Source organism: Equus asinus, chromosome 20, assembly GCF_041296235.1.
Source record: "Equus asinus isolate D_3611 breed Donkey chromosome 20, EquAss-T2T_v2, whole genome shotgun sequence".
NCBI lineage: Eukaryota > Metazoa > Chordata > Mammalia > Perissodactyla > Equidae > Equus > Equus asinus.
Window position 1 is genome coordinate 80577753 of NC_091809.1, and position 24913 is coordinate 80602665.

Consider the following 24913-nt stretch of genomic DNA (forward strand, 5'->3'; position numbering starts at 1 on the left):
ATCTCTTAAAATTAGATATTCTTTGTGGTTCCATTTTTAGCCTTCTTCCTGTGTTCTCACTCTCCACACTTAGCTGTCTGTCTCCTATGCACTGATAATTACCAAATTGATATCTGCAGCCCAAATCCCTCTGCTCCAGATCCATGTACATAAAGGCTTACCTGTCTCTACCTGGGTCTCCCACTCAGGGCATCCAACTCAACCTCCCTAAAGTTGATCTCATCCTCTATCCTCCTCCCAGCTCCCAGAAAACCTGCTTTTCTCCCTGTGGCCCTGTCTTTGTAAATGTCACCAAACCAAGACCATGGCAGTTCTCCTGAATTCCTTTCTTTCCTTCATATCTCATATCCAATAAGTCACTATTGATCTTCCCTCCTAAATATCTCCTAGATCCAGGCACCTTCTCTGTTTCCACTGCCATAGTTTTATTTCAGAGTTGTAATCACTTCCTGTGTTCTCTCTGCCTTTGACCTTGCCTCCTCTCAGTCCATTTTCCAAACTAAACCTGCAGTTATATTTTTAAAATGCAAATCGCAATGACCAAATATGGTTTATCCCATGGATATAAGAAAAGTTCAATGTTAAAAGTACATATTTTATATAATTTATGACATCAGGGTATCAAGGAGAAAAATCATCTGATCATTTAACAAAATGCTAAAGATATTTGATAAAAATCAACATACATATTTGATTTGAGAAAAACTTAATTAACACATTAATGTGTTGAGAATATTGATCTCAAACTAACAGCCAAAATTATACTTAGCAATAAGACATTAGAAGCGTTTCCATTATAGTTAAGAATTTGACTATTACCATTATGTAACATTATTCTGGAAGTGCTAATCAATGCAATAATGATAAAAAGAAATGAGGGAGGTGTAACTATTTGGTAGGAAGAGACAAAATTATCATTATTTGAAGGTTATATGATTGCTTGAAAAACTATTAGAACTAATAAGATAGTTCAGAAAGTTTGGCATTTATGACAAATATTTAAAAATTAATAGCTTTCTTATGTATCAGCAATAATTAGTTTAAAAAGGTAATGAAAAAAGAACCAACACATTATGGCAATCAAAAAAATCAGAGAACTGAGGAATAAACAATGATAAATATGCAAATCTACAAAACTTTGTCATGGAAATTAAAAGGAGATTTGACTAAAGGGAGAGACCGTCTACCTTATGGTATTGGAAGATTTAATATTGTAAAGGTATTAATTTTCCTCAGGCTAAGCCTATAAATTTAACAAAACTCTAATAAAAATACTTGGAACTTTTTTCAGAATGAGGAAGAAATCTATTTTAAAGTTTATTTAGAAAAATAAACAAATGAAGAAAGTCAAGCACACTTTTAGGAGGAATAGTACTGGAAAAGCCTTTTCCTACGAGACATTAAAATGAACCAGCAAGATACAATATGTAATTAAAACATTACTGTACTAGGTCAAAAATAGGCAGTTCAGAAATATATCCAAGTACACATAAAAATTTAGTATATAATAAAGCTGGTGCCTCATATCAGTGGACAGTGTTAAGGTAACAGTCTGACCATTAAAACAAACCCAAACTCACCCAGTACACTAAGATAAATTCCAGAAGAATTAAAAATTCTAATGTAAGTAGAAGAAAATTTAGGTGAATATTCACAAAACTTTGGAGTAAGGAATGACTTTCTAAATTTGAAACTAAAAGCTAAAAGCGTAAAGGATGATAGATGTGGTTATATAAAAATGTAAAACTTTTATATAGCAAAAATCACCATAAGCTAAGCTAAAAGATAAACGACATTGGAGGAAAATATTCTTAACTAAAGATTCGTATCCTTAACGTTCAAAAGACCTTCTTCATATCAATAAATGAAAAATAAAAATATACAATTGACCAGAAAAGGTATTTTATGCAAGAAAAACCCTCAAGTGGACAATAAGATAAATAAGATCCTGGGGATATAATGTACAGCATGGTGACTACAGTAAACAAAATTATTTGGTATATTTGAAAATTGCTGAGAGTAGATCTTAAAAGTTCTCATCATAAGAAAATGCAGGACGAGTGATGTCAGCATCATGGCAGAGTGAGCTCTTCCCTTAGACTTTTCCTCCTAAGATACAATGAAAAAGCTCCTCATAAACCAACAGAGGGCATTCACCCAACACAAAGATGTCTGAGAAATCCATACAGCCGTACATATGAAGGTCGAGGTGCTGGACCCTCTGGGAGGCAATGGAAGGAGGTAAGGGGATCTCCTCTCCCTTGCCGAACAGCAGCAACCTAGGGCATGGGGCTGCACACAGCTCTGAGAGGAAGGGTGGAGGGGGAAGCCTCCTACAGGAATACCTTCACTCTTGGAGTTGCCTCCCATCCTGTGGGAAAGTTGCACACCAAGGAGGCTAAGCAATCACAGGGGCATCTTCACCAAGCCGAGCACCCCAGGAGGGCAGACAGCGAGTGCAGAGTGGGAGCACTCTTGGGATTCCACACATGAGACAAAGTGCCCCACCACTGGCCTGACACAGCAGTTTAGCTGGTCGGCCGGAGCAAAGGATCCCTCCCAGAGTGCCTGTGCATATGTTTGTAAAGCAGCAGCAGTGAGCAGGTAAACACAGATGAGCCCTGCCAGCATAGCTTCCAAAAGACAGGCACAGCTGCCAGAGATTGTGGTGGGCTCAGAATACACAGCTCCTGCTCCTCACCCCCCCCCCCCCCCCAGTGGCAGCAGGTGGAATCTGTGACCAGATACTACCACTATGCAAAGGCAACAAATCCACCCTGCCAAATAGTGTGAAGAGGTGTATTAACAATCCAGACCAGAAGGAAAATGACAAGCACCCAGAAAGAAATCCTGAAGGCACAGAAATTTACAATCTAAATGACAGAGAATTCAAAATAGCTATCATAAAAAGCTCAACAAGTTACAAGAAAACTCAAAAAGACATTTCAATGAAATCAAGAATAAAATTAATGAACAGAGGCAATTCTTCACAAAAGAAATTGAAACCATAAAAATAATCAATCAGAAATGTTGAAGATGAAAAACACAATGAATGAGATAAAGAAAACTCTGGAGTCATTAAATAGAGCTGATATGGAGGACAGAATTAGCAATTTAGAGGACATAAATATAGAAATGCTTTAGATGGAGGAGGAGAGAGAACTAAGACTAAAAAGAAATTAAGAAATTCTCCAAGAAATATCTGACTCAATTAGAAAATGCAACATAAGGATTATAGGTATTCCAGAGGGAGAAAGGAGCAGAGAGCTTGTTCAAAGAAATAATAGCTGAGAACTTCCGAAACCTGGGGAAGGAGCTGGAATTACTAGTAAAAGAAGCTAATAGAAATCCTAATTACATCAGTGTAAAAAGACTTTTCTCTAAGGCATATATTTGTAAAACTGGTAAAATCAACAACAAAGAAAAAATATTAAGGGCAGCAAGGCAGAAGAAAATAACCCACAAAGGAACCCTTATCAGGCTTTCAACAGATTTCTCAGCAGAAAACTTACAGGCTAGGAGAAAGTGGAATGATACATTAAAAATTCTGAAAGACAAATCTTTCAGCCAGGAATATTCTATCCAGCAAAAATATCCTTCAGATATGATGGAGAAATAAAAACTCCCAGATAAACAAAAGCTGAGGGAGTTCATTGCCACAAGACCTCCCCCCACCACACACACAAGAAATGCTCAAGAAGGCCATCATACCACAGAAAAGAAAGAAAGAAAGAAAGAAAGGGCTTACAAAACCACAAGAAAAGAGATAAATAGGCAGACAAAATCAGAAAATTGCAGCTCTCTATCAGAATAGGTCAGCTAACAATTATAACATTAAATATAAAGGGAAGGAAAACATGAAAAATAACCATAATCACTTCATTTTAACCACAAACTCACAACACAAAATGGAATAAGTTATAACAACAATAATTTAGATGCAGATGAGGAAATTGCTGGGAACTGCTTAGACTAAGAACATAAGAGGCTATCAGAAAATGGCTATCAGACTGTCTCATCTACGAGATCTTTTATACAAACCTCATGGTAACCACTAAACAAAAAATCAGAATAGAGACACAAATGATAAATAAAGAGAAAACCATCATAAAGAACCACCAATCTGAAAGAGCAGTCTGAAATACATGGGATGAGAAACAAAGGAAATACAGAACAACTGGAAAACAAGTGATAAAATGGCTATAGTGAGCCCTCATATATCACTAATCACTCTAAACGTAAATGGATTGAATTCTCCAATCAAAAGACACAAAGTGCTTGGATGGATTAAGAAACAAGACCCAAAAATATGCTGCCTCCAGTGAACACATCTCAGCGCTAAAGACAAACACAGGCTCAGAGTGAAGGGATGGAAGACAATATTCCATGAGACAAAGTAGATTTCAAGATAAAAAAGGGAATGACAGACAAAGAGGGGCAGTATATAATGATAAAAGGGACACTACACCAAGAGGACATAACACTTATAAATAGATATGCACCTAGCACAGGAGCACCAAAATACATAAAGCACCTATTAATAGACCTAAAAGGAGATATTAACAGCAACACTTTAATCTTAGGGGACCCTAAAACCCCACTTACATCAATGGGTAGATCATCCACACAGAAAGTCAACAAGGAAATAGTGGAATTAAATGAAAAACTAGACTAGATGGACACAATAGATATATATATAGAACACTCCATCCCAAAATGGCAGATTACACTTTCTTCAATGGATCATTGAAGAAATTAAAGGAGAAATCAAAAAATATCTAGAGGCAAATGAAAATGAAAATACACCATAACAACTCATATGGGATATAGAAAAAGTGGGTCTAAGAGGGAAATTCATAGCAGTACAGGCCCACCTTAACAAGCAAGAAAAATCTCAAATAAGCAATCTTAAACTACACTTAACAGAACTACAAAAAGAACAAACAAAGCCCATAGTCAGCAGAGGAGGGAAATAATAAAAATTAGAGCAGAAATAAATGAAATAGAGACAAAAAAAAAGAGTAGAAAGGATCAATGAAACTAAGAGCTGGGTCTTTGAGAAGATAAACAAAATTGACAAACCCTTATCCAGACTCACTAAGAAGAAAAGAGAGAAGACTCAAATAAATAAAATAAGAATTGAAGGAGGAGAAATTACAACAGATACCACAGAAATACAAAGGATTATAAGAGAATACTATGAAAAACTATATGCCAATAAATTGGACAATCTAGGAGAAATGGATAAATTCTTAGACTGATACAATCTCCCAAAACTGAATCAATAAGAAATAGAGAATCTGAATAGACCAAACACAAGTAAAGAGATTGAAACAGTAATCAAAAACTTTCCCCAAAATAAAAGTCCAGGACCAGATGCCTTCCCTGGAGAATTCTACCAAACATTCAAAGAAGATTTAATACCTATCCTTCTCAAGCTATTCCAAAAAATTGAAGAAGACAGAACACTTCCCGACACATTCTATGAGGCCAACATCACCCTGATCTGAAAGCTAGACAAGGACAACACAAAGAAGGAAAATTATAGGCCAGTATCGCTGATGAACACAGATGCAAAAATTCTCAACAAAATATTGGCAAACTGAATACAACAATACATTAAAAGGATCATACACCATGATCGAGTGGGATTTATTCCAGGATGCAGGGATGGTTCAACACCTGCAAATCAATCAGTGTGATACACCGCATTAACAAAATGAGGAATAAAAACCACATGATCATCTCAATAAATGCAGAGAAAGCATTTGACAAGATCCAACATCCGTTTATGATAGAAACTCTCAATAAAATGGGTATAGAAGGAAAGTACCTCGACATAATAAAGGCCATATATGACAAAGCTACAGCCCACATCATACTCAGTGGGGAACAACTGAAACCCATCCCTCTGAGAACAGGAACAAGACAAGTGTGCCCACTCTCGGCACTCTTATTCAACATAATACTGGAGGTTTTGGCTAGGGCAATTAAGCAAGAAAAAGAAGTAAAGGTATCCAAACTGGCAGTGAAGAAGTGAAGCTCTCATTTTTTGCAGATGACATGATTTTATATAGAGAAAACCCTAAAGAATCCATCAGAAAACTATTAGAAATAATCTACAACTACAGCGAAGTTGCAGGGTACAAAATCAACTTACAAAAATCAGTTGCATTTCTATACTCTAATAATGAACTCACAGAAAGAGAACTCAAAAATACAATCTCATTTACAATTGCAACAAAAAGACTAAAATATCTAGGAATAAATTTAACCAAGAGGTGAAAGACCTAGACAATGAAAACTATAAGACATTATTGAAAGAAGTCAGTGATGACATAAAGAAATGGAAAGCTATTCTATGCTCATGGATTAGAAGAATAAACATAGTTAAAATGTCTGTACTACCTAAAGCAATCTACAGATTCAATGCAGACTAAAACCACAAAGAGGGGCTGGCCCTGCGGCCGAGTGGTTAAGTTTACCCGCTCTGCTTCAGCGGCCCAGGGCTTCCCCAGTTCAAATCTTGGGCAAGGACATGGCACCGCTCATCAAGCCATGCTGAGGCGGCATCCCACATGCTACAACTAGAATGACTCACAACTAAAAATACACAACTATGTACCCGGGGGGCTTTGGGAGAAAAAGGAAAAATAAAATCTTTAAAACAGAAAAACACAAAGAAAAAAATAAGGATAAATATAGGCAGTATTAACAAGAGTTTGAAGATTCATGCATTTTCAAGCATGATTAGATATATAAATTTATAGAGTCCTTCTAGAGGGTATAAAAGCCGTAAGACAGGATTTACTCCTTAGTTTAGCAATGCTATACTAGGAGTGTTAGCAAAGAAATAATATCCATAAGAATATATATATATTCTTAATAATCTTTAATATATAACATGGCACTGTCTATAATAATAAAGAATTGGAAACAACCTAAGTGTCCCCAAACAGGGGATGTATGCAGCAATTTCAAAAGATGTACAAGAATATATAAGGATAAAAAATATTTAAGGAAAAATATTTAAAATAACAAAGCAATAATGGAAATGCAGCCAGTAGGGGGAAGGAAGTTGTTAATTTGACAACCTGGCACTATAGTTCCGATAGGGAGGGACTGTTTTGATTTAGCACAATAACTTAGAATTTCTTTGTAGTTTGGAGCAAAGCAAAAGGAGCACTGATTTGCCTTGTGCAAAAGGGGATGGGAATTGGAAATGAACACTTTAGTGTTCACAGCTAGAGGAGATTGAATTTGGAAAATGAAAAAGATAAGGAGGGGGAGAAGCTGGGCAGCTGGTGCTGCTATGGTGCCACATGCAGGGATGGCCAATGAGGATTTTCCAGTGATCAGAATGGCTAATGGACTCAAAAGAACTGCTCTCTGGTACTCAGTTTCAAGTTGTTCTCTGAGTTGTGCTTCAATATAAGCCATCCTCTCTTGCCCCTAATTCTTTCCTTAAAGTTTGCTAACACATCGCCTTGTTTAGGCCGTATTTGGGAGAGAGCAGGGGTTGGGGAAGTGTAAAAGGTACAATGTGCCCAGGAAGTGAAATGAGGGGTAGAGATCAAGGCAGAAAATCAGAGCAAGAGGTGATCAAAAGAAACATACTCCCAGCCCCACCTCCAAAAAAACCCCAGAACCCTCAGAGATATTGGTATGGACTTGGGTTTCATGCCACTCATAGGAAAGGGATTTGAGCAGAATTCTTTTATGTCTCAAAGGTCGCCAAGACTCCACAAGGTTGGAGGACCCTGCAAAGTACATGGGGATGGGATGGGGAAAGTCAAAGAAAACCGTTTAGAAGGATACACAGAATGCAAAAGTTACTTACGATGCTAAGATTATGAGCCGTGTTCATTATCCCCTCTTGCTCATCTGTATTTTGATTCTTCTGTAATGAATCCATCTTACTTGTATAATTTTTAGAAAGAAAATTGTACTAAGGGAATAAGTAAATCCACAGAGGCAGAAAGCTGACTGGTGGTCCCCAGGGCTGGGGGATGGGGAATGAGCAGTGACTGCTCGATGGATACGGGTTTCCTTTTGGGGTGGGGAAAGTGTTTTAGAACTAGATAGAAATTGTGGTTGTACAACATTGTGAAAGTACTAAAAGCCACTGAGTTGTTCACCCTAAAATGGTTAATTTTGTGTTATATGAATTTCACCTCAATAGAGAAGAAAGAAAAAAATCTACTGAGGAAAAATTACACAACATAAATCAGACTCTGTCAGTCTTCTGCTTGAAATCCTTCAGGGACATCCTGACTCGTCAGCACGGCAGACAAGGCTCTTCACGTCCTGGCCCTTCTGCTCCACCACAGCTGCTCCTCCCTAGAAACCTTACTCTCTGGCCATACAAAACCGTGTGCAGCCCTCTGAAGGGCCTATTCTTTCCTGCTTCCATGCCTTTCTATGGGTTTTCTTTTCCTGGAATGACCTTCCCTCAGTTACTTGGCACTCGTCCTTCAAAACTCAGCTAAACTTCTCCTCCTTTGAGAAGCTTTCTCTGATTCCCTAGTCTGGGGTGCCTCTTTCCTGTACCCAAGAACCATCCAGCCATTTCTCTATTTTATCAGTGTAGGTGACTGTGAACCTTGAAGGACAGGGCCTGGGCCTTTCCCCTCTTTAGCCTCAGACCTTGGCCCAGGACAGAAGCCACAAATGAATGTGGAATGAATAACAGACTTAAAAATCACTGAAATTAACAACCTTTTCTAACGCAAAAGGGAGTTACCCTGGGCGCGAAATTGAAAATGATTCAGAGACGTTTAACTGCCTTACTGTGGCATTTATCATAGAGGAATGGGAGATCTTTTCTTTTTCTTCTTTCTTTTTATGAATTACTTCGGAATTGAAGCATAGATAAAAATTCCAAATAACAGGCTAATAAAAATGTCAATCTAAGTAGCTAAATGGTCTCACATGGAGCTTAGAAGTTTGCAGAATACTGGTGGCCTTGGGAAAAGGAGGCTAAAAACTCAATTACTCTTGCAAAAAAAAAAACCCCAAAACCATGGTGGGTAATAGAAAAAAAGAAGACTTTTTTGATACCTTGTCCCCAAACTAAGAGATAGTATTGCTATCTTAGGATGATGTTAAAAAATATCTAGGTCTTAACAGGATTTCAAATAAACCTAAACCCCTAATGAAATAATGGATCTAGGCAAAAATCAATGGCTGCTAAAATTATTAGGTGAAAGATTGATGAGGAACTTTATAGTGCATATTTCAGGCTGGCAAACCCTGAAGCCACTGTTCAACCTTAGCATTATTAAGAGAGGGACTGCCAGACATTAATTGCCTCCTGATAAGATGCAGTAGGAAGTACACATCACCACTTAGGAAATAGTCTTGCCAAAAGAATTGAACCTGAATTTAACAAATCTCTAGACACCAGATTGTGAGAAATATAAAGGATAGACAAGCCTGTTAAGTGGCACCATAAGGATATAAGGAACCAAATCAACAAGGTGGGAAATTCTACAAGACAAACAACTCAATTTCTTCAATAAATAAGTCATATGAAGAAAAAAGGAGGGGAAAATTATAGATTAAAGGAGACAAAGATTTAAGAGACACAAATGCGAATAAACACAAAAAGATATTTTTGAGACAATCTGGGGAAATTTACACAGATTGGGTATTGATAATGTTAAGAAATTATAGTTAACTTTATTATGTGTGATAAATACCATTATCATCTTTTTTAAACATATGTTTTTTAAAAAGTCCTTATTTTTAGAGATTGAAATATTTATGGTAAAATGAAATGATGTCTTCAATTTGCATTGAAATGCTTCCTAAAAACTGTGTTGGGGGTAGATGAAACAATGACACACAATATTAATAATTGTCTGGATGATAACGAGCACATGGAATCATTCTATAATTCCTCCCCAGTTTGTGTATGTTTGAAAATTTCCATAATAAAGAATTTTAAAGAATAAATCTAACATTCAGCAACCATGTGATAGTGTTAATAAGCCCATTACTGAGCCAGGACTATGTCACAGGAAATGGCATTGTTGACCCAATGGGAAGATCTGTGGCCTTGGAGCCAGAAAGGCCTGGGTTTGAATCCCAGCTCTGCTACTTACTAGCCTTGTTACCTTGGGCAAGTCACTCACTTCTCAGAATCTGTTTTCTCATCTGTAAACAGGGGGAATATTGCCTACTTTAGAAGGTTGAAGTGAGATGATACACAAAGCGTTTATCACGTGCACAGCACAGAATAAAATATTCCATAAATCTTAACTACCTTGTACTAATCCAGTTGTTTATTTCCTTTGTTGTTTTTTAAAAATTAAATTTAAATAATACCAAAGTTTATAAAGTAAAAAATGAAATTCCCCCAACTTCACTCTCCAGAGGAAGGAACCACAGTTAAGAGTTTGGAGCTGGTATCTTCTTAGGCTTTTTCTTTATATCTATAAATACATACAGGTACATGCATCCACATACATATATTGTGTTGTTTTTTTTCTAACAGAAGTAGAATCGTACATTACATATTGTTCTGCAATTTACTTTTTCCACATTACAATGTACAGTGTGTCTCTTTTTGTCAGTTCATATGCCTCTATACATGTGATTCGATAAGTAATGCCATTCAAATGCCTTTACTCCCAGGTGTGAGCATTTCTGTGAGCTAGAATCCTGCAGCAGAATTGTTAGGTCAAAAGGTACATGTCGTGTATACATCCTGACAGAACTACAAAACGGTCCTACTGCCCCTTTGCATGTTATTGAGTTATTTTCACATTAAGACCTCAATATTATCTCTTTTCTATACATTTCTAACTCGCATACTGAGAGATGTTGTCCTTTCTGGTACCACTTATTTCTCAACAGGCAGTGAAAGTGTTTCAGAAAATAAATGTGTTTGATTAGCAAAAATCAGCCTCATGGAAAATAGGCTCCCTTCTGCTATTCGTTCCCATTAGAGGATAAAGCGCCGCATGCTGTTTTCAAGGCTGAATGTAGCGATGGATTGGCTAAAATAAATGGGAGTCCTAGTTTTCTTTGTGAAAAGCCAGTGAAGATTAGGTGAGGCAGGATCCTGAAAGAAAGCGGGAAAATAAAACCTCCTCTCAAAAGAGGTCCTGGTGGATAGCAGCTGTGAAAAGGTGGGTGAGTAAAGAAAGGGGAAGGAAATTCTGCCTCCATTCCCCGGGGAGCTCAAGATCTCACTTTTCCCTCCTGTTGTTCTGGTGACGTTTAGAGAGGACACTTCCAGAGAAGGATGGTTTCGAAAAGAAAAGAAATCCAAATGGAATCCAGTTTGGCTTTACTTATGTAAGAGCACCTGTCATGTGTCTCAGGCAGATCTCCTAAGAAACATCACTTTGTAAACCATCCTTCTGCTGCGAGGAGGTCAACAATTGTCCTTTGTCCCTGCAGCCCTCCCGTCATCCCACTATGAAGTTGCCGGTCCAAACCACTGTAGTAAGGTTTGGGCAAGAAGAAATTATTCCATTGTCTTTTAGAAATTAGATCAGTATGGGTGATGTCATTCATGATGGTTGGATTTCCGTGGGTCCTGGCTGTTCCCAATGTAAGAAATCATGTGCTGCCTCATTGCTGTGTATATTTCTCTAGATCATAGGCAATACAGGCACATAGAAAATGACCTGTGTCAAATGGGAATCTACCTAAGTTCAAAAGTCTTGACTTTTTCTTTTAGGTGAAGTAAAACCAACATTTTGTTTAGTGACTTCTAAAACAATGCATGTAAAAACAATGAAATAAATAAAAGTCCTGGTCTCTCTTGGATTTAGGGTTAGGTTTTTTTTTTAAAGGTATGCTTTTTGTGTGTGTGTATGTGTGTGTGTGAGGAAGATTGGAACTGAGCTAATATCTGTTGCCAATCTTCCTCTTTTTTTTTCTCCCCAAAGCCCCACAGTATGTAGTTGGATATCCTAGTTGTATGTTCTTCTAATTCTTCTATGTGGGATGCTGCCTCAGCATGGCTTGATAAGTGGTGGTAGGTCTGCGCCCAGAATCCGAACCATCGCACCCTGTGCCGCCAAAGCAGAGTGCACAAATTTAACCGCTCAGCCATGGGGCCAGCCCCAGGAATAGATTTTAAATCCAGGTTGCTAACTCAAAAAATATGGAAAACATTTCATGTATTTAACCTCCAAAACACTTTTTGTCTTTAATTTCTTTTTTAGCCATGGATCAAATTCTTCTGCCAATCCACAGACAAGCTGACCACAGCAAATGGCTAGTTTGTATATGAGCCTTAACAGATATCTCCTTGATTTTTCTTTGACAGGTAACTTTAATGATTTTGACAAATATTTAATGTGCCAGGTACTGTCCTAGGTGCTAAGGATAAAGCAGAACAAAACAACAAAAATCCTTGCCCCCCTGGGCTTATATGCTAGTGGAGAAGCTTCATTCATTCACTCCACAAACATTCATTGGTCTTCTAATATGACTCACGACTTAAGCCATGAGTTGTGCCTAAACAGGATTTTATCCCTGCCCTGCGTCTAGTGAGAGAAATAAGAAATGTCTCTTTCTTCCCCCAGTGCCTCCCATATATTCAGCTTGAGTGGGTCAAAGAAAGTTTCTCAGAGAAGATTACAAGTAAGATGAGGATGTAAAAATGAACTGATAAGGGAGAAAGAAAGGCAGTCCAGGTAGTGATGAGACAGCATGGCATAAGGCCTGGATCAGATGAGGAGATCAATGAATGCTGTTGAATGAATGAATGAAACTTCCCCAGGAGAACATAGAGTCCATGAGGCATGTCCTGGGAACTGCAAGTCCTTTCCTGTGGCTGAAGTTTAAAGTGTGTGGGAATGAGGGGCAGGGGATGGGGCTGGGGAAGCAGGTGCCGTCCAGGTGTGAGGTGGGCCTGGCTAAGGAGCTTTGTCCTGATGACAGTTAGCAAATTTGTGGATTATTTTAAACAGCAATGTGACATGGGCTAATTATGTTTTATTCTCTTCTTTAAAAAAGTGTATTTTAAAAATTACACAAATGATATATATTTATTTTAGATGACTGTGTAGGGACTTTTTATGGGAGAAATGATTTCATTATACTATTTCTGTAACTGGTACATGGTACATCTCTTTCTGCATCACGGTGGAAGCACCTTTCTCTCTCACTGGACCTGACACACACAAGGCTGTCAGTAAAGATCTACTGTTGCTGAAATTCCATGGACACCGGCAAGGTGCAGCCAGCTTAGATGAGGTCGTGATCTGGCCTAAATGTGCCACTGCGAGAAACTGGAGCTTCTCCACCCCACTGGAAATATTTAACAATTCCCACGGCCACGTCATTGCCACTATATTTTTGTATCTCCATTTTTTTTTTACTTTTTATTATGGAAAAATTCAAATATTAATATATGTAAAAATAGAAAGGATAGTATAATAAACCCTCACATACCCATTACCTAGCTTCAACAGTTAACAACTCACAGCCAGTCTTGTCTCATTTATATTCTTCTCTCTCCCCAGTAGTTGCATTCTTTTGAAGTAAATCCCAGACATCATCTTTTTGTATCTATCTCTAAAAGATTAACTTGTTTAAAGACATATCCACAATTATTACACTAACGAAATAAAGAATTCTTCTTTAGTGTCATCAAATATACAGTCAGCATTCAAATTCCAGTTGTCTCCTTTTTTTTTAAGTTGGCTTATTTGAATCATGATCTAAACAAGGTCCCCAGTGGTATTGAGTTGATGTCTCCTAAGTCTCCTTTAATCAATAGGTTCCCCCTTTTTTTTTCTTTTCTTACCTTGTTTGCTATAGACTGTAGACTCTTAAACAGAATGGGTAAGTTGAAAACAGCACTTTAAGAGGGCCATTTTCCTTCATGCTGAAAAAATAAAAAAGGATTTTTTTAGGGTAAAAAATTATATCTCATTATTGCAAAACATTCTTTGAATTTGCAAAGCATGTCTCATATTGCCTGCTTGTTTTTAGCCTATCAGCTCCATCCCAGCATTGAAATACGTGGTGATCATACCACATACCAGAATGGATTCTAGTTGGAATAAAGGGCTAAGTGTAAATAAATAAAACCATAAAAAAAATCTAAAAGAAAATCTAATGTTGAAAAGATTTTTAGAAAGGGAAGATGTCATCTAAATACAAAAGCAAAGGAAGATACCACAAAGAAAAATGGCAAGGGAATTGAATATGTGCCAAGTTAAAACTTTTGGTCAACAAACACAAAATGAAAGGACAAATGATAAACTAGGGGGAAGTAGTTGCTGTCTATGAGAAATACCGAGTTAGCAGCCTTAATACACGTGGCCTGGTCTAGCCTGCTGCTGGGTCCAGATGGGTCCGCTCACAAGATTACCCTGAGTCCTGGTTCTTTAGATCCCAGCTTCTTGATTATCTGGAAGTTGCGTTTTTTCCTCAGGATCTCCTGCCCCGATTATTCACTTGAGACGCCTTCAGGGAGAAAGAGAGGTTCTTACATTTACTCCGTCTGTTCTGTCTGTTGGTCTCACCATCTTTCTGCTCTGTTGACTCCAGGAGCTCTGTGGGCCACTGCTGACCTCACCCCCACCACCGACATCTGGGCCTCTTCTTCCCTGAAGCAACCAAGAAAACACCCTCTACTTCTCATGACTGTTTTCAGAGGTTTCCTGCAGAAGAGCTGCTGGGCCTCTAATGACCCAGATCTTTTCTCTATGGGTTTATTCAAAGAATATTGTAGCTCATGTAATTGTTGGAAAGACTGGAGGAAACAATCTTGAGGCTAAACTTCCAAGAAAATCACCCAAAATTATGCAGCTCAACTGGCCTAATTAGAAAATTGAGGACACTATTCCATCACCACTCAGCTTCTATATGCTGCCAGGAGCTCAATTTGATTGCAAGTGCTGCTGCTGAAGGCATCAATGCCACTTCTGCATCAGAAACTCACCCTTACAGACCCTTCCAGGCCCCCAAACCACATAGCTCTGCTCCAGCAAAAACTTGGAGTGTACTATGCTGTCTTTTCCCTCTCATTGTCCCCTTCTTCACCAGAATCTCACACAAATGCATCTGATTGGAGGAGCACAAGTCACATGCCTGTGTCCTAGCTGCAAAGGAGGGGGAAGAGGAACTTGGTGGGACTTTCCAGAAAGACCTAGAAGTATTAAAAACTCATGGGCAATGAGCCACCTCTAGTGCCCAGCTTGTGGTCCCTAAATGACATTCCCCATCTAAAGGAACCAGTACTTCTTGGAAGGCTGAGTCCAAGTCTGGGGCAGTACAGATACAAGACGAGGCTGGAAAATCTTGCTGAGCCCAAAACTGTGAAGTTATCAAAGAGAGGTGGGTTGTATCAAAAGGACTCAAGAGCCAACATGAAGGGGCTTCAATTGGCCAAAGGTGGGATAATTTAAGAATCCAAAAAAGTAGTGATTGAAATACATAGAATATATAAAATACATTCCTCCCTAATGAGTTCATTGTGGAGGGGGAGAAGGAGTGCCAAAACAAATTAACAAGCTTATTGGATACCATTGGTGGTAACTAGGTCACAGTCCTTACTCCGAAATTGGCAATTTAAAGGAAATAAGCAAGCATTATCCTGCTTTCCAATTCAATCTGCATTTCAGGGTAACCAAGTAGCCCTAATTAATAAGGAAAAGTTCTCCTTTACAGACAATTCCCAGCTAATAAATGTGGAAGGAATGTCAGAATTAGAAAAATCATCATTTTGCAGTCCTAATGATATAATTGATTAAGGCAAAGATCACTAAAAGATGAAAGCACTAAATGAAAGCTTATGGAGAGCCTTACAATGGAGAGATCTAGCGGATACCACTGAATCCACTGGTGAAGCTTAACTTCACTAAGACAGCCCGACAATATGTGCTTCTTCAGATGCCACCTTATGGGAAAAAAAGAACCTGAATCTAATAACATTTTTAGAAGTAACCTCCAGTTTACATGAAATATAGGAGGCAGTGGCTCATGTTTAAGTGACATCACAAGGACATAAATGGATAACTCCAGAATATGAGATATTCTGTAGAAGAATTGAACTAGTTTAATCAATGTCAATAGCATGAATAAAAAAAGGTGGGGTGAAGTGGGGAGAGACTGTTCTAGATTTTAAAAGACTCAAAAGATATAACCATCAAATGCAATGTGTGGACCTGCTCTGGATCCTGATTCTAATGAACCAATTATAAAAAAAAAAAAATTCTTTAGATATCAGGGAACTATGAAAATGGTCTAAGAATTAGATGATATCAAGGAGTTGTTGCTTTTGTTAGGTGTGTTACTGGCAGTGTGGTTATGTAAGAAAATATTCTTATATTTTAGAGATGCAAAATGAATTATCTGGAGAAGAAATAGCATAAGATATGGGACTTGCTTTAAAATGCTTCCAGAGAAAGGAGAGAGAGAGATGAAGCAAGTGTGACAAAATCCTAATAATTGTTGAATCTGAGTGATGGGTATTTTTTGATACTATTCTTCCTGATTTTGTTTATTTGAAATTTTTCATAATAAAAAAGACAGTGGAGACAGGCAAAACAGAAATTTTCTAGAGGACAATTCAGCCTGATCCTCGTATATGAATGGAGCAAATAAATGGAAAAAGTTATTGCAAAGCACGCTAACTTGCTGTTCTGTAGTTGTCAGCTTGCATTATGCTGATGTCAGTGATCACACCTTGGACGATGAGATCCTGGCGGAAGGAAGGGCTGCTGGTAGGTGTAACAATTCTTTCTCACATCTTTTTTTGCTAACACTTGAGGTGGCACCTCAGCAAATCCAAGCAGCGTACAGAGCAATTTGCAATGTTCTTTTGCATCCAAAAAATGCTAATCATACTCAATGTCCTTGCTGATTCATTGGGGAATAATTTTTGGTCCTGTAAGTAGATCTCAAGATTTAAATGGAACTTGGAAGAATTTAACAAGCGTGTTGATTCTGTACAGATTGCCCCTCATCCCATCTCTCCCGACGCTTCCTCTCTGCCTGCCCTATTTGAGTAAGACTGCTGAGTGAAGGAAGAAGAAACTTCTGTTTTTTAGATGAAGGGTTACACAAGTCAGAACTACAAACACAGCCAAGTGTGTGACTACTCTCCATTCCAGAGCCTGGGGCCCGCAGACATCACTAATTGATCACAGTTTTCCTTCCCAGTGGACTTCTTGCCACACTACTCCAGGTAGCAGCATACTGATGAAATCATTCCTACCTAAAAGCTCTTCATACTGGATTATAGAGTGAAGCATTTGCCTAGCTGTGTTTTGTTTTGTTTTGTTTTTTCTTTTCATTTCTACAGTGGAACAAACAAGAAGAAAAATACCTTGAATAGAAACTCAAGGAATTTAGATTAGATTGTATTTGAGGAAGAGCCTTATTTGATGAGGATGAACTCTGGAATAATTACTTAGAAAGATTAAGATATCTTTCTTAAAAGACCTATTAAAACTGGGCAGATTCTTATTGCCTGAAATGGTCTAGGACTAATGAGGTTGACAACCTTCTTTTGGCCTATGGCAGGGCCTCTGATGTTTTTACCTGCCCGGCATTCCTTTTCCCTTCTCCTTTATAATAGAATATTCTTTCTTTTGGGGAAATCTGTATGTTTGTGTAGGTCTGCCCCTTCCCTTCTATGTGGACTGGGCACACTTAGCCAATCAGCTTACCCCATTTCCTTGACCACAGAAGTCAATACATGGATGGGCACATGGCTCTAGATTTCACCCAGAATTTTTCAGCCAGATCTTTTGGAGAAAAAGCTCTTTATCTATTGAGCTGATGAAGTGGCTGGCTGTGAGGCTTGGGTTGCTGGTGGCTACAATGCCCTTCACATGGGAAAAGCCAACAAACAAAACAGAAATGCTGGAGATGATGGACAGGAAAGTCCTCCTTAAATTATCTGAGCCTTTTGGTTCTAAGTGTGCCTGAAGCAAGATTCACTCCTGGATAATTGAAATATGAGCAACCACGAATTGCCCTTTTTTTCTACCTTAGTTTGAATTGGGTTAGTGTTATTTTCAGGCAAAGTCCTGATTGGCATGGCATGTAAGATGCTTCGTTCATTCCATTAACATTTATTAAACAGCCGCAGTCACTTTGGCCCTGAGAGACACCTAAAAGAAAGACAATCCTTGTTTCAAGGTGTTCACAGTTAAAGAGACAGTTATGATACAGTAACAATATAATAGATGACATATATAGTGCTTCATATGTTCTGAGGACTAGTCGAAGCATTTTACATATGCTAAGATTTAATCCTTTGAGACGCATTCTGTTACTTGTTCCATTTTAGAGATAGGGAAAACGAGGCACAGAGAGATTAAGGAAATTGCCCCAGTTTACCCAGTTCAGAAGTAGAAGCTCTGGGATTTAAACTCAGGTAGTTGGCTTTTAACTACCACATTCCAGAGCTTCATTATACCTAAGGGCCAGTGTTGGAGTTATACCAGAGAATAATCAATCATAATGACTACCATTCATCGAATGCTTTCCATGTGCCCAGCCCTGTGCTGGGTGCATTTCTGTCTTAACACATTAAATCTTTTCAAGGATTTAATGCAACAAAGAGTATTTATTGTATAGTTCAGGGAACTGAGGCTCAGAGAGGTTAGGTGACTTGCCCGGATCACACAGTTAACAAGTGGCAAAGAGCGAATTTGGATTCAGTCATGTCTACTTCTAAAGCCTTTGCTCTTTCTCTCGTATTTCTCCAGAGGACCTTACCTTCCAGCTTTCCCACTAGAGGTGTAGCATGTCTGGGATGCTTATGACTGGCTGCCAGTAAGTGGGAAATGGAGTCAACACTGGAGTCCGGTAACACCAGAGAGTGTGGCGTATTTTGCTCACAGCAATGCTGCTGGAATTTGTGCATACCTTTCAACCTGATACTCCTGAGAATATATCTGCTGTAGTGGAGGAGAGATTAAGAAACTCTTTGTAAGTGTCCCTTTAGGGGAACGAAGAGGACGTTATTTATTTATTTTTGTGGCAGCCATTCAAATATTGAAGAGGGAGAGACTTGCTTTTCTTTTGCTTCCTGCCTTCAGACAAGACCTGTGAATAAGAAGGCTCTTGGATAAGGTATGTGTCAGGTGTCCTGCATACCTAGTGCACATTTAGAAAACCAGGGAACAGAAGGTAGTATTTGGGTGGGAAGATTTTCTGTGATCTACAACAGGCATTCTTATCTAATAAAACAACTCCCAATACAGGAGAAGCTCTTAATGTATCTCCATGTAACTAACTCACGGGATTAACAATGCTCTCCAGTCCTGGAAACTTTAGCACGTAAGGCACACTTGTGTGCTTCTGCACCCAAACATTTATTGAGTGCCTACCAAGCTTGTTATAGAGATTAATTAATGAAATCCTTATAGCAACATCATTTTACAAGTGGGAAAATGTGGCATGAGGGAGTTAACAACTCAGCACCAATTGGGTTAGATGTTTACCAGAATCGATATTTGCTAACAAACCAATTTTTGCCAGGCACACACAGTATAATTTAAATAAATAAAGTGTAAATCTGTGAAATATGAGTGTAAAAAAGAAGCTGAGCTATTATTTCTATGAAAACTAAGTTGAATGTTTTGGAAAGACTTAATAAAGGTGAATTTCTAAAAACAAAAATTGTTATTCAATTAGGTGTGAGCAAGGCCATGCACTTTTCTATCTCTGTGACTGTGCCTGTTGCTGCTAGTTAGAAGGCCTTTTCTCAGATTTTCCTCCTACACATATGTCCTCCAGGATGACCTCCTCTGAGAAGACTTCTCTGGTAGCTGGAGTTTTACCAGTTCTGCTAGTTGCTTAATCTCTCTGAGCCTTAGAGTCTGTATTTATTAAATGGAGATAATAATATCTACCTTGCAGGATTGTTTTAGAAGTTAAGTGAGATGATGCTTGTGAAATTATCTGGCCCAGAGCTCAACAAATGGCACTAATTACGGTGTGCTTGACCTGTGCTAGGTGCTATGGAACCAGACAGATGAGATAGTCCCTGCCTCAAGAAGCCGCAGACGAGCACATGACTGTCTGCCTGCTTTTGTCTCCACTTGCCCTGTAGTGAGCTGAAGCAGATTTTCACAAATGTAAATAGAAACTTTTCTAGATGTTTTTAGACACTGACACCATTCTGTCATCCAAGTTGTCAGTTAGTGTTTGAATAACTCATCCTGAAGGTTGGGAGCACATCAGCACAGAGCCTCTCCAAATACAACTTTCTTATACTTGGTCACAAAAGGATGTGTCCTGAAGCCTAAAGGGGCCATAGGAATGGCTATAAGAGGAACAGGTTCCAATTCACAGAGGCCATATGGAGCAGAGTCCGGAATCTCTACAAGTCGGGTTCAAATCATGGCTGTCCCATTCACTGGCTATTTGACCTCAGGAAAGTTCATAATGACTCTGAGTCTCATCAGAAAAATGAGAATGATAATTCTCATTTCATATGAGGGTTATCAGAAGCAGATGAGATGAACTGTCAAGTGTCCAGCACAGTACCTGGCATATAGTCAATAGCTGATAAACATTAGTTTCCTAATAGGTGAGGAATGTAGCGGGCACACATCCAACCTATGAGCTAAGGAAGTGCAAGCAGGCCTTCTTTCAATGCTTTCTTTATGCCATCATCACACAGATTCTAGTCTGGATAGCCCATTGTTCTGACTCTGCACATAGTCTCTTCCGGTAGAAATGACTAATAATCAAATTCTTATCCCATTCTTTAGCTTGCAGGGTTGTCTTGAGTGAGGTAATAAGCCTCTGGGAGCTTCAGTTTCTTTATTTATGACGTGCAGATACAAGTGCCTATCTTGCAATAATGATGACAGGAATAGAAATAATGAAAAGCGTCTAGGACAGTGCTGACACTCATAGGTACTCAATGAATTGTGGCTAATATTGGTATAGTAGGAGGCCTTTTATCTAAATCAGAAGTTGGCCAATTGATTTAAAAAAGTTGATTAAAGCAGGGAATCTTAAAAAGAAAAAACCAGATACAACTGTTCCTTCCCTCACCATGTCCCGCTAGTACCACTGAGATCATCAAACCTGTTAATTTCATCCCTAATGGTAACTTCCACCCCCACTCCTGGCCTGTATGATAGACATGAGTCATCCACCTACAAAGGCTAGAAATATTGCTGCAGACAGAAAGTTTGGTTGGCAACCTTGCAGGTTTTCCTGCTCACAGAGACCAGATAAATGACCACAGGCTGGGGTAGGAGAAGAAGAGAATGGGGGTGGCACTCACCATGGATCACAGAAGAGGAAGATGTGGAGAAATCTGAAACGAGAGGAAGGTGGTTAGGAAGGGTTAATGGGAAGAGGAACCATGAAGTGGGAACTTCTTCAGTGACCAGCTGTCCCTCATGCTGCTGTGTGAGGTGGACCAACCACTATCTGCAGAGTTGGGCTGCCCCCTGAGCATCTGATTTGGAATGAGCTCTTTTGCTCTGGAGGCCTTGGAAAGCTTTCCTTCCCCATCTGACACTTCACATGTTAGCAACATTGACTCTTGTAGGCTCCAGAACATATGGTGAGAGGGTGTGGCATCCTGGAGGGGTTATGGTGCCCTGAAGGGAAATCTTTACCCCCTTCTCAAAGTGAGGCTGGACAGAACCAGTTTGACCTTGCATCCACTTTGAGACAGTGGTGAAACACCCCACCTTGTTATGCATATGTCAAATTGCAAACTCTATGGATTTAGGGTTCTGTGTTTCTAAGTTAAACTGGAGACTACCCCCACTCCGAACTGGGACCATATAGTCAATGCAAAATCCACCTGCTAAAGATGACGCTCATATTGTAATAAAATGCTCACTTCTGATTTAGTTGTTCTTGCAGCTTATAATTAGACCTTGTTGTTAGGAGAAAAAAAAAAACTTGAAAGCAGCTGTGTTTCAGTGCTATTCAGATCTGTGACTGACCCAGTTTTTAAAAATTAAAAATGTGGCACTGGTATTTGTCAGGTCTGCACCTTGCTCACATTCTTGTAAGATGAGCATTGAGAAGTGTTTTCTGAGCTGTGAATATGTGGAAGAGGAAGGGCCTTGTGGCTGAGGGCATTGACCAGCCCTCAAGCAAAATTCCAGAGGCATAGATCTTGCCCAGATATACTGTCACATGTCAAAGGAAGAAGGTAAAATAGACTTCTCTGGAAGGTAACCTTAAAAACCTATGGGTTTTAGGGGGCTGGCCCTGTGGCCGAGTGGTTAAGTTCATGCGCTCCACTGCAGGCGGCCCAGTGTTTCGTTGGTTCGAATCCTGGGCACGGACATGGCACTGCTCATCAAACCACGCTGAGGCAGCGTCCCACATGCCACAACTAGAAGGACCCATAACGAAGAATATACAACTATGTACGGGGTGGGGGGGGGTTGGGGGGGGCTTTGGGGAGAAAAAGGAAAAAAGTAAAATCTTAAAAAAAAAAAAACCCTATGGATTTTAGAGGCAAATAATTATGGAGGTTGTTTATGCCAGTGTTCTCAATGTTTTTGTCACCACTACCCTATAGAGCTGAAACCTTAGTCATCAATCCTCCCATCCGCCCCTGTGTGCAGAGGATCTGGCTGCTGGGATGCTCCTCCCAGCCTTGCAAGAAAGTTGGTGCTAAATTCTAAAGAAATGAAATGAATTAGGACTATCTTCTGTGTCTGGTTTTTAGGATTTCCAAATATCATAGTTGATTCTCTGACTTTTCATTATAACACAAAGCTTTCAGCCTCCCAACCTACCCTCTCACACAGAAGTCATGGACAGCTCTCCTCTCCCCTCATTCTCAAGCATGTATAAACAACCAAAGATGACCAGACACTTAAGGTAAACATAAAGCACAAGACAAACTAACAAAGAAATAATCATACTCTAGGAAGCAGAGATTACTCAGGAGAAAATCAAACAACTAAATAAGCAAATTTAGAAGAATCATCAAATTAGTATCTTCATAGAAGATGGTGCATCCACAAAATAGGAAAAGGTTGTTATGAGAAAGGAAAAACTGAGAGCGCAAAATAGAGGCTTTCCCAAAGTTGACAACAATCCTAGTATTTATATGACATTACCAATAATGATGTGTGAAGCAGAAAAAAGCTTTTCTAAACTGTCAACTACAAAGAACGAGTTTTGGTCAACCATAGAGACAAGAGTGATTTATTTTTCTATTACTTCTATTGAAAATGATAGTACAAAAGTACATAGAGGAGTCTCATGCACTTAAGTAATAAAGATTTTGCATTTCTCTGGTTGTCACCTTTTTAAAATTTGTAGTTTGTTGTTTCTTTTCTCACTCTAAAAAAATTTACTGTCAGATATAATTTTGTATTCATAATTTAATATTTTTTTTTAAAGAGGCCCCCCAGATTGTCTAAGTTTCAGCCCCCACCAAACCTAGATGTGCCCCTGGCAGTGAGCTGCGTTGCTTGTAGACAGCACAGAGCAGGTGGCAAGCAAACAGCAGAAGGATATAGACTCTAAGATTTCACTTCAGATTCCTGTCAAACACATGGCTCTCCCTGTCTATTGTTTATAACTAAACATACAGGTAGTGAAAGTGTGAAAACATTTCGCCTAGAAGATACACATCCAATTTGTGAGAATAGTTGCCTCGGAGTCCAGGGTGCCTTATTTTCTACTTATTTTCTGAAGCAAAAATGAAAAAATAACGTGTATTTATTTTGAGTGGTGGACACACAGATGCTGTATTACTCTCAATGATTTTCTCTTTTCAATTTAAATTGTGCAATTTTAAAGTCAGATTCCCTCAGAATTTGGAGGGCATTGTTGATAGTCTCCTAGCATCCAGTATTTCTCATGACAAAGCTTGTACCAGTCAGATGCCCTCTTTTGCGGGCGACCTGCTTTCCCTCTCTTTAACCTTGTGTCCCACTATTTCACGACAATCTGTATGTGGACCTTGAGGCCCTCACTGTGCTAGGCTTTTGTGAACTTTCCAACCTGAGGACTCATGTCCTTCAGTTCCAAGTATTTCTTTTCTGTTTGTTCTCTGTCAATTTTGTCCTTGCCATTTCTGTTCTCTTTCTGGATCTCCTGTTAGTCAAATGTTAGACTTCCTATTTTTGTCTCACACTTTATGCAGGGTTTTTTTCTCTTATTTTATGGGAGGTTTCTTTTACCATCCCACAATCTCTTTATTGAAATTTTTGGCGATTATATTTTTAATTTCCAAGATTTTTTTCCTTTTTCATAATATCCTATTTTTACTTTGTAGATGCTCTGTCTTCTATGAGGATACTCATTAAATGGTTTTAATTATAACAGATGTGTCTTTTTTGTGTGTTGTTTTGCAGATGGGGTAGTTTAAACACACATACCAATGTGGATTTTTACTGACTGTGGGCTGTAAGAATACTCTTGGAAGCCATTCCTGTGCTGGAGGAGCTAATAATAACAGCTATACATGAAAGTGATTGTGAACCACATAAATATAGCCAGCTAACCCAAACTGAAGATATTCTCAACTCGACTTCCCCCTTAGCAGGGTCCCCAGAATGTCTGCGACCATACCACCACCACTCTATATGAGGAGTAGCTGCAGTGGGAAGAAAAAGTGGTTTCAATTAATTACTATGAAACAATTTTGCCTTTGCAATATTTTGAAAATACATGATGCAGCAACGCCAAGGAGTTTTCTCCACATTTTCTTCTATGAGTTTTATGGTTTCAGGTCTTACATTTAAGCCTTTAATCCATTTTGAGTTAATGTTTGTGAGTGGTGTAAAGATAGGGGTCCAATTCTTTTATATGTGAATATCCAGTTTTTCCAACACCATTTATTGAAAAGACTATCATTTCCCCACCAAGTATTCTTGGCTCCCTTGTCAAATACTAGTTGACTGTATATGTGTGGGCTTATTTCTGGGTTCTTGATTCTATTCCATTGGTCTATGTGTCTGTTTTTATGTATTTAATCTTTAAA

The 24913-nt window shown here is 38.8% G+C and overlaps 1 long non-coding RNA gene across 10 annotated transcripts in view; it reads right to left on the reverse strand.

The window, feature by feature from the left end:
* LOC123279150 (uncharacterized) overlaps positions 1-24913 on the reverse strand; it is a 57469-nt gene that overhangs the window by 23261 nt on the left and 9295 nt on the right. For 5 of the 10 annotated variants that reach the window (XR_011495796.1, XR_011495797.1, XR_011495798.1 and 2 more), the window contains exons 2-4: positions 21230-21262; positions 14342-14436; positions 13772-13852 (exon numbers count right to left, since the gene is read on the reverse strand). This is a non-coding gene — a long non-coding RNA (uncharacterized lncRNA). Of the gene's footprint in view, positions 1-13771; positions 13853-14341; positions 14580-21229; positions 21263-24913 lie in introns of all 10 variants that reach the window. The other 5 variants (XR_011495799.1, XR_011495795.1, XR_011495800.1 and 2 more) reach the window with 4 other exon arrangements.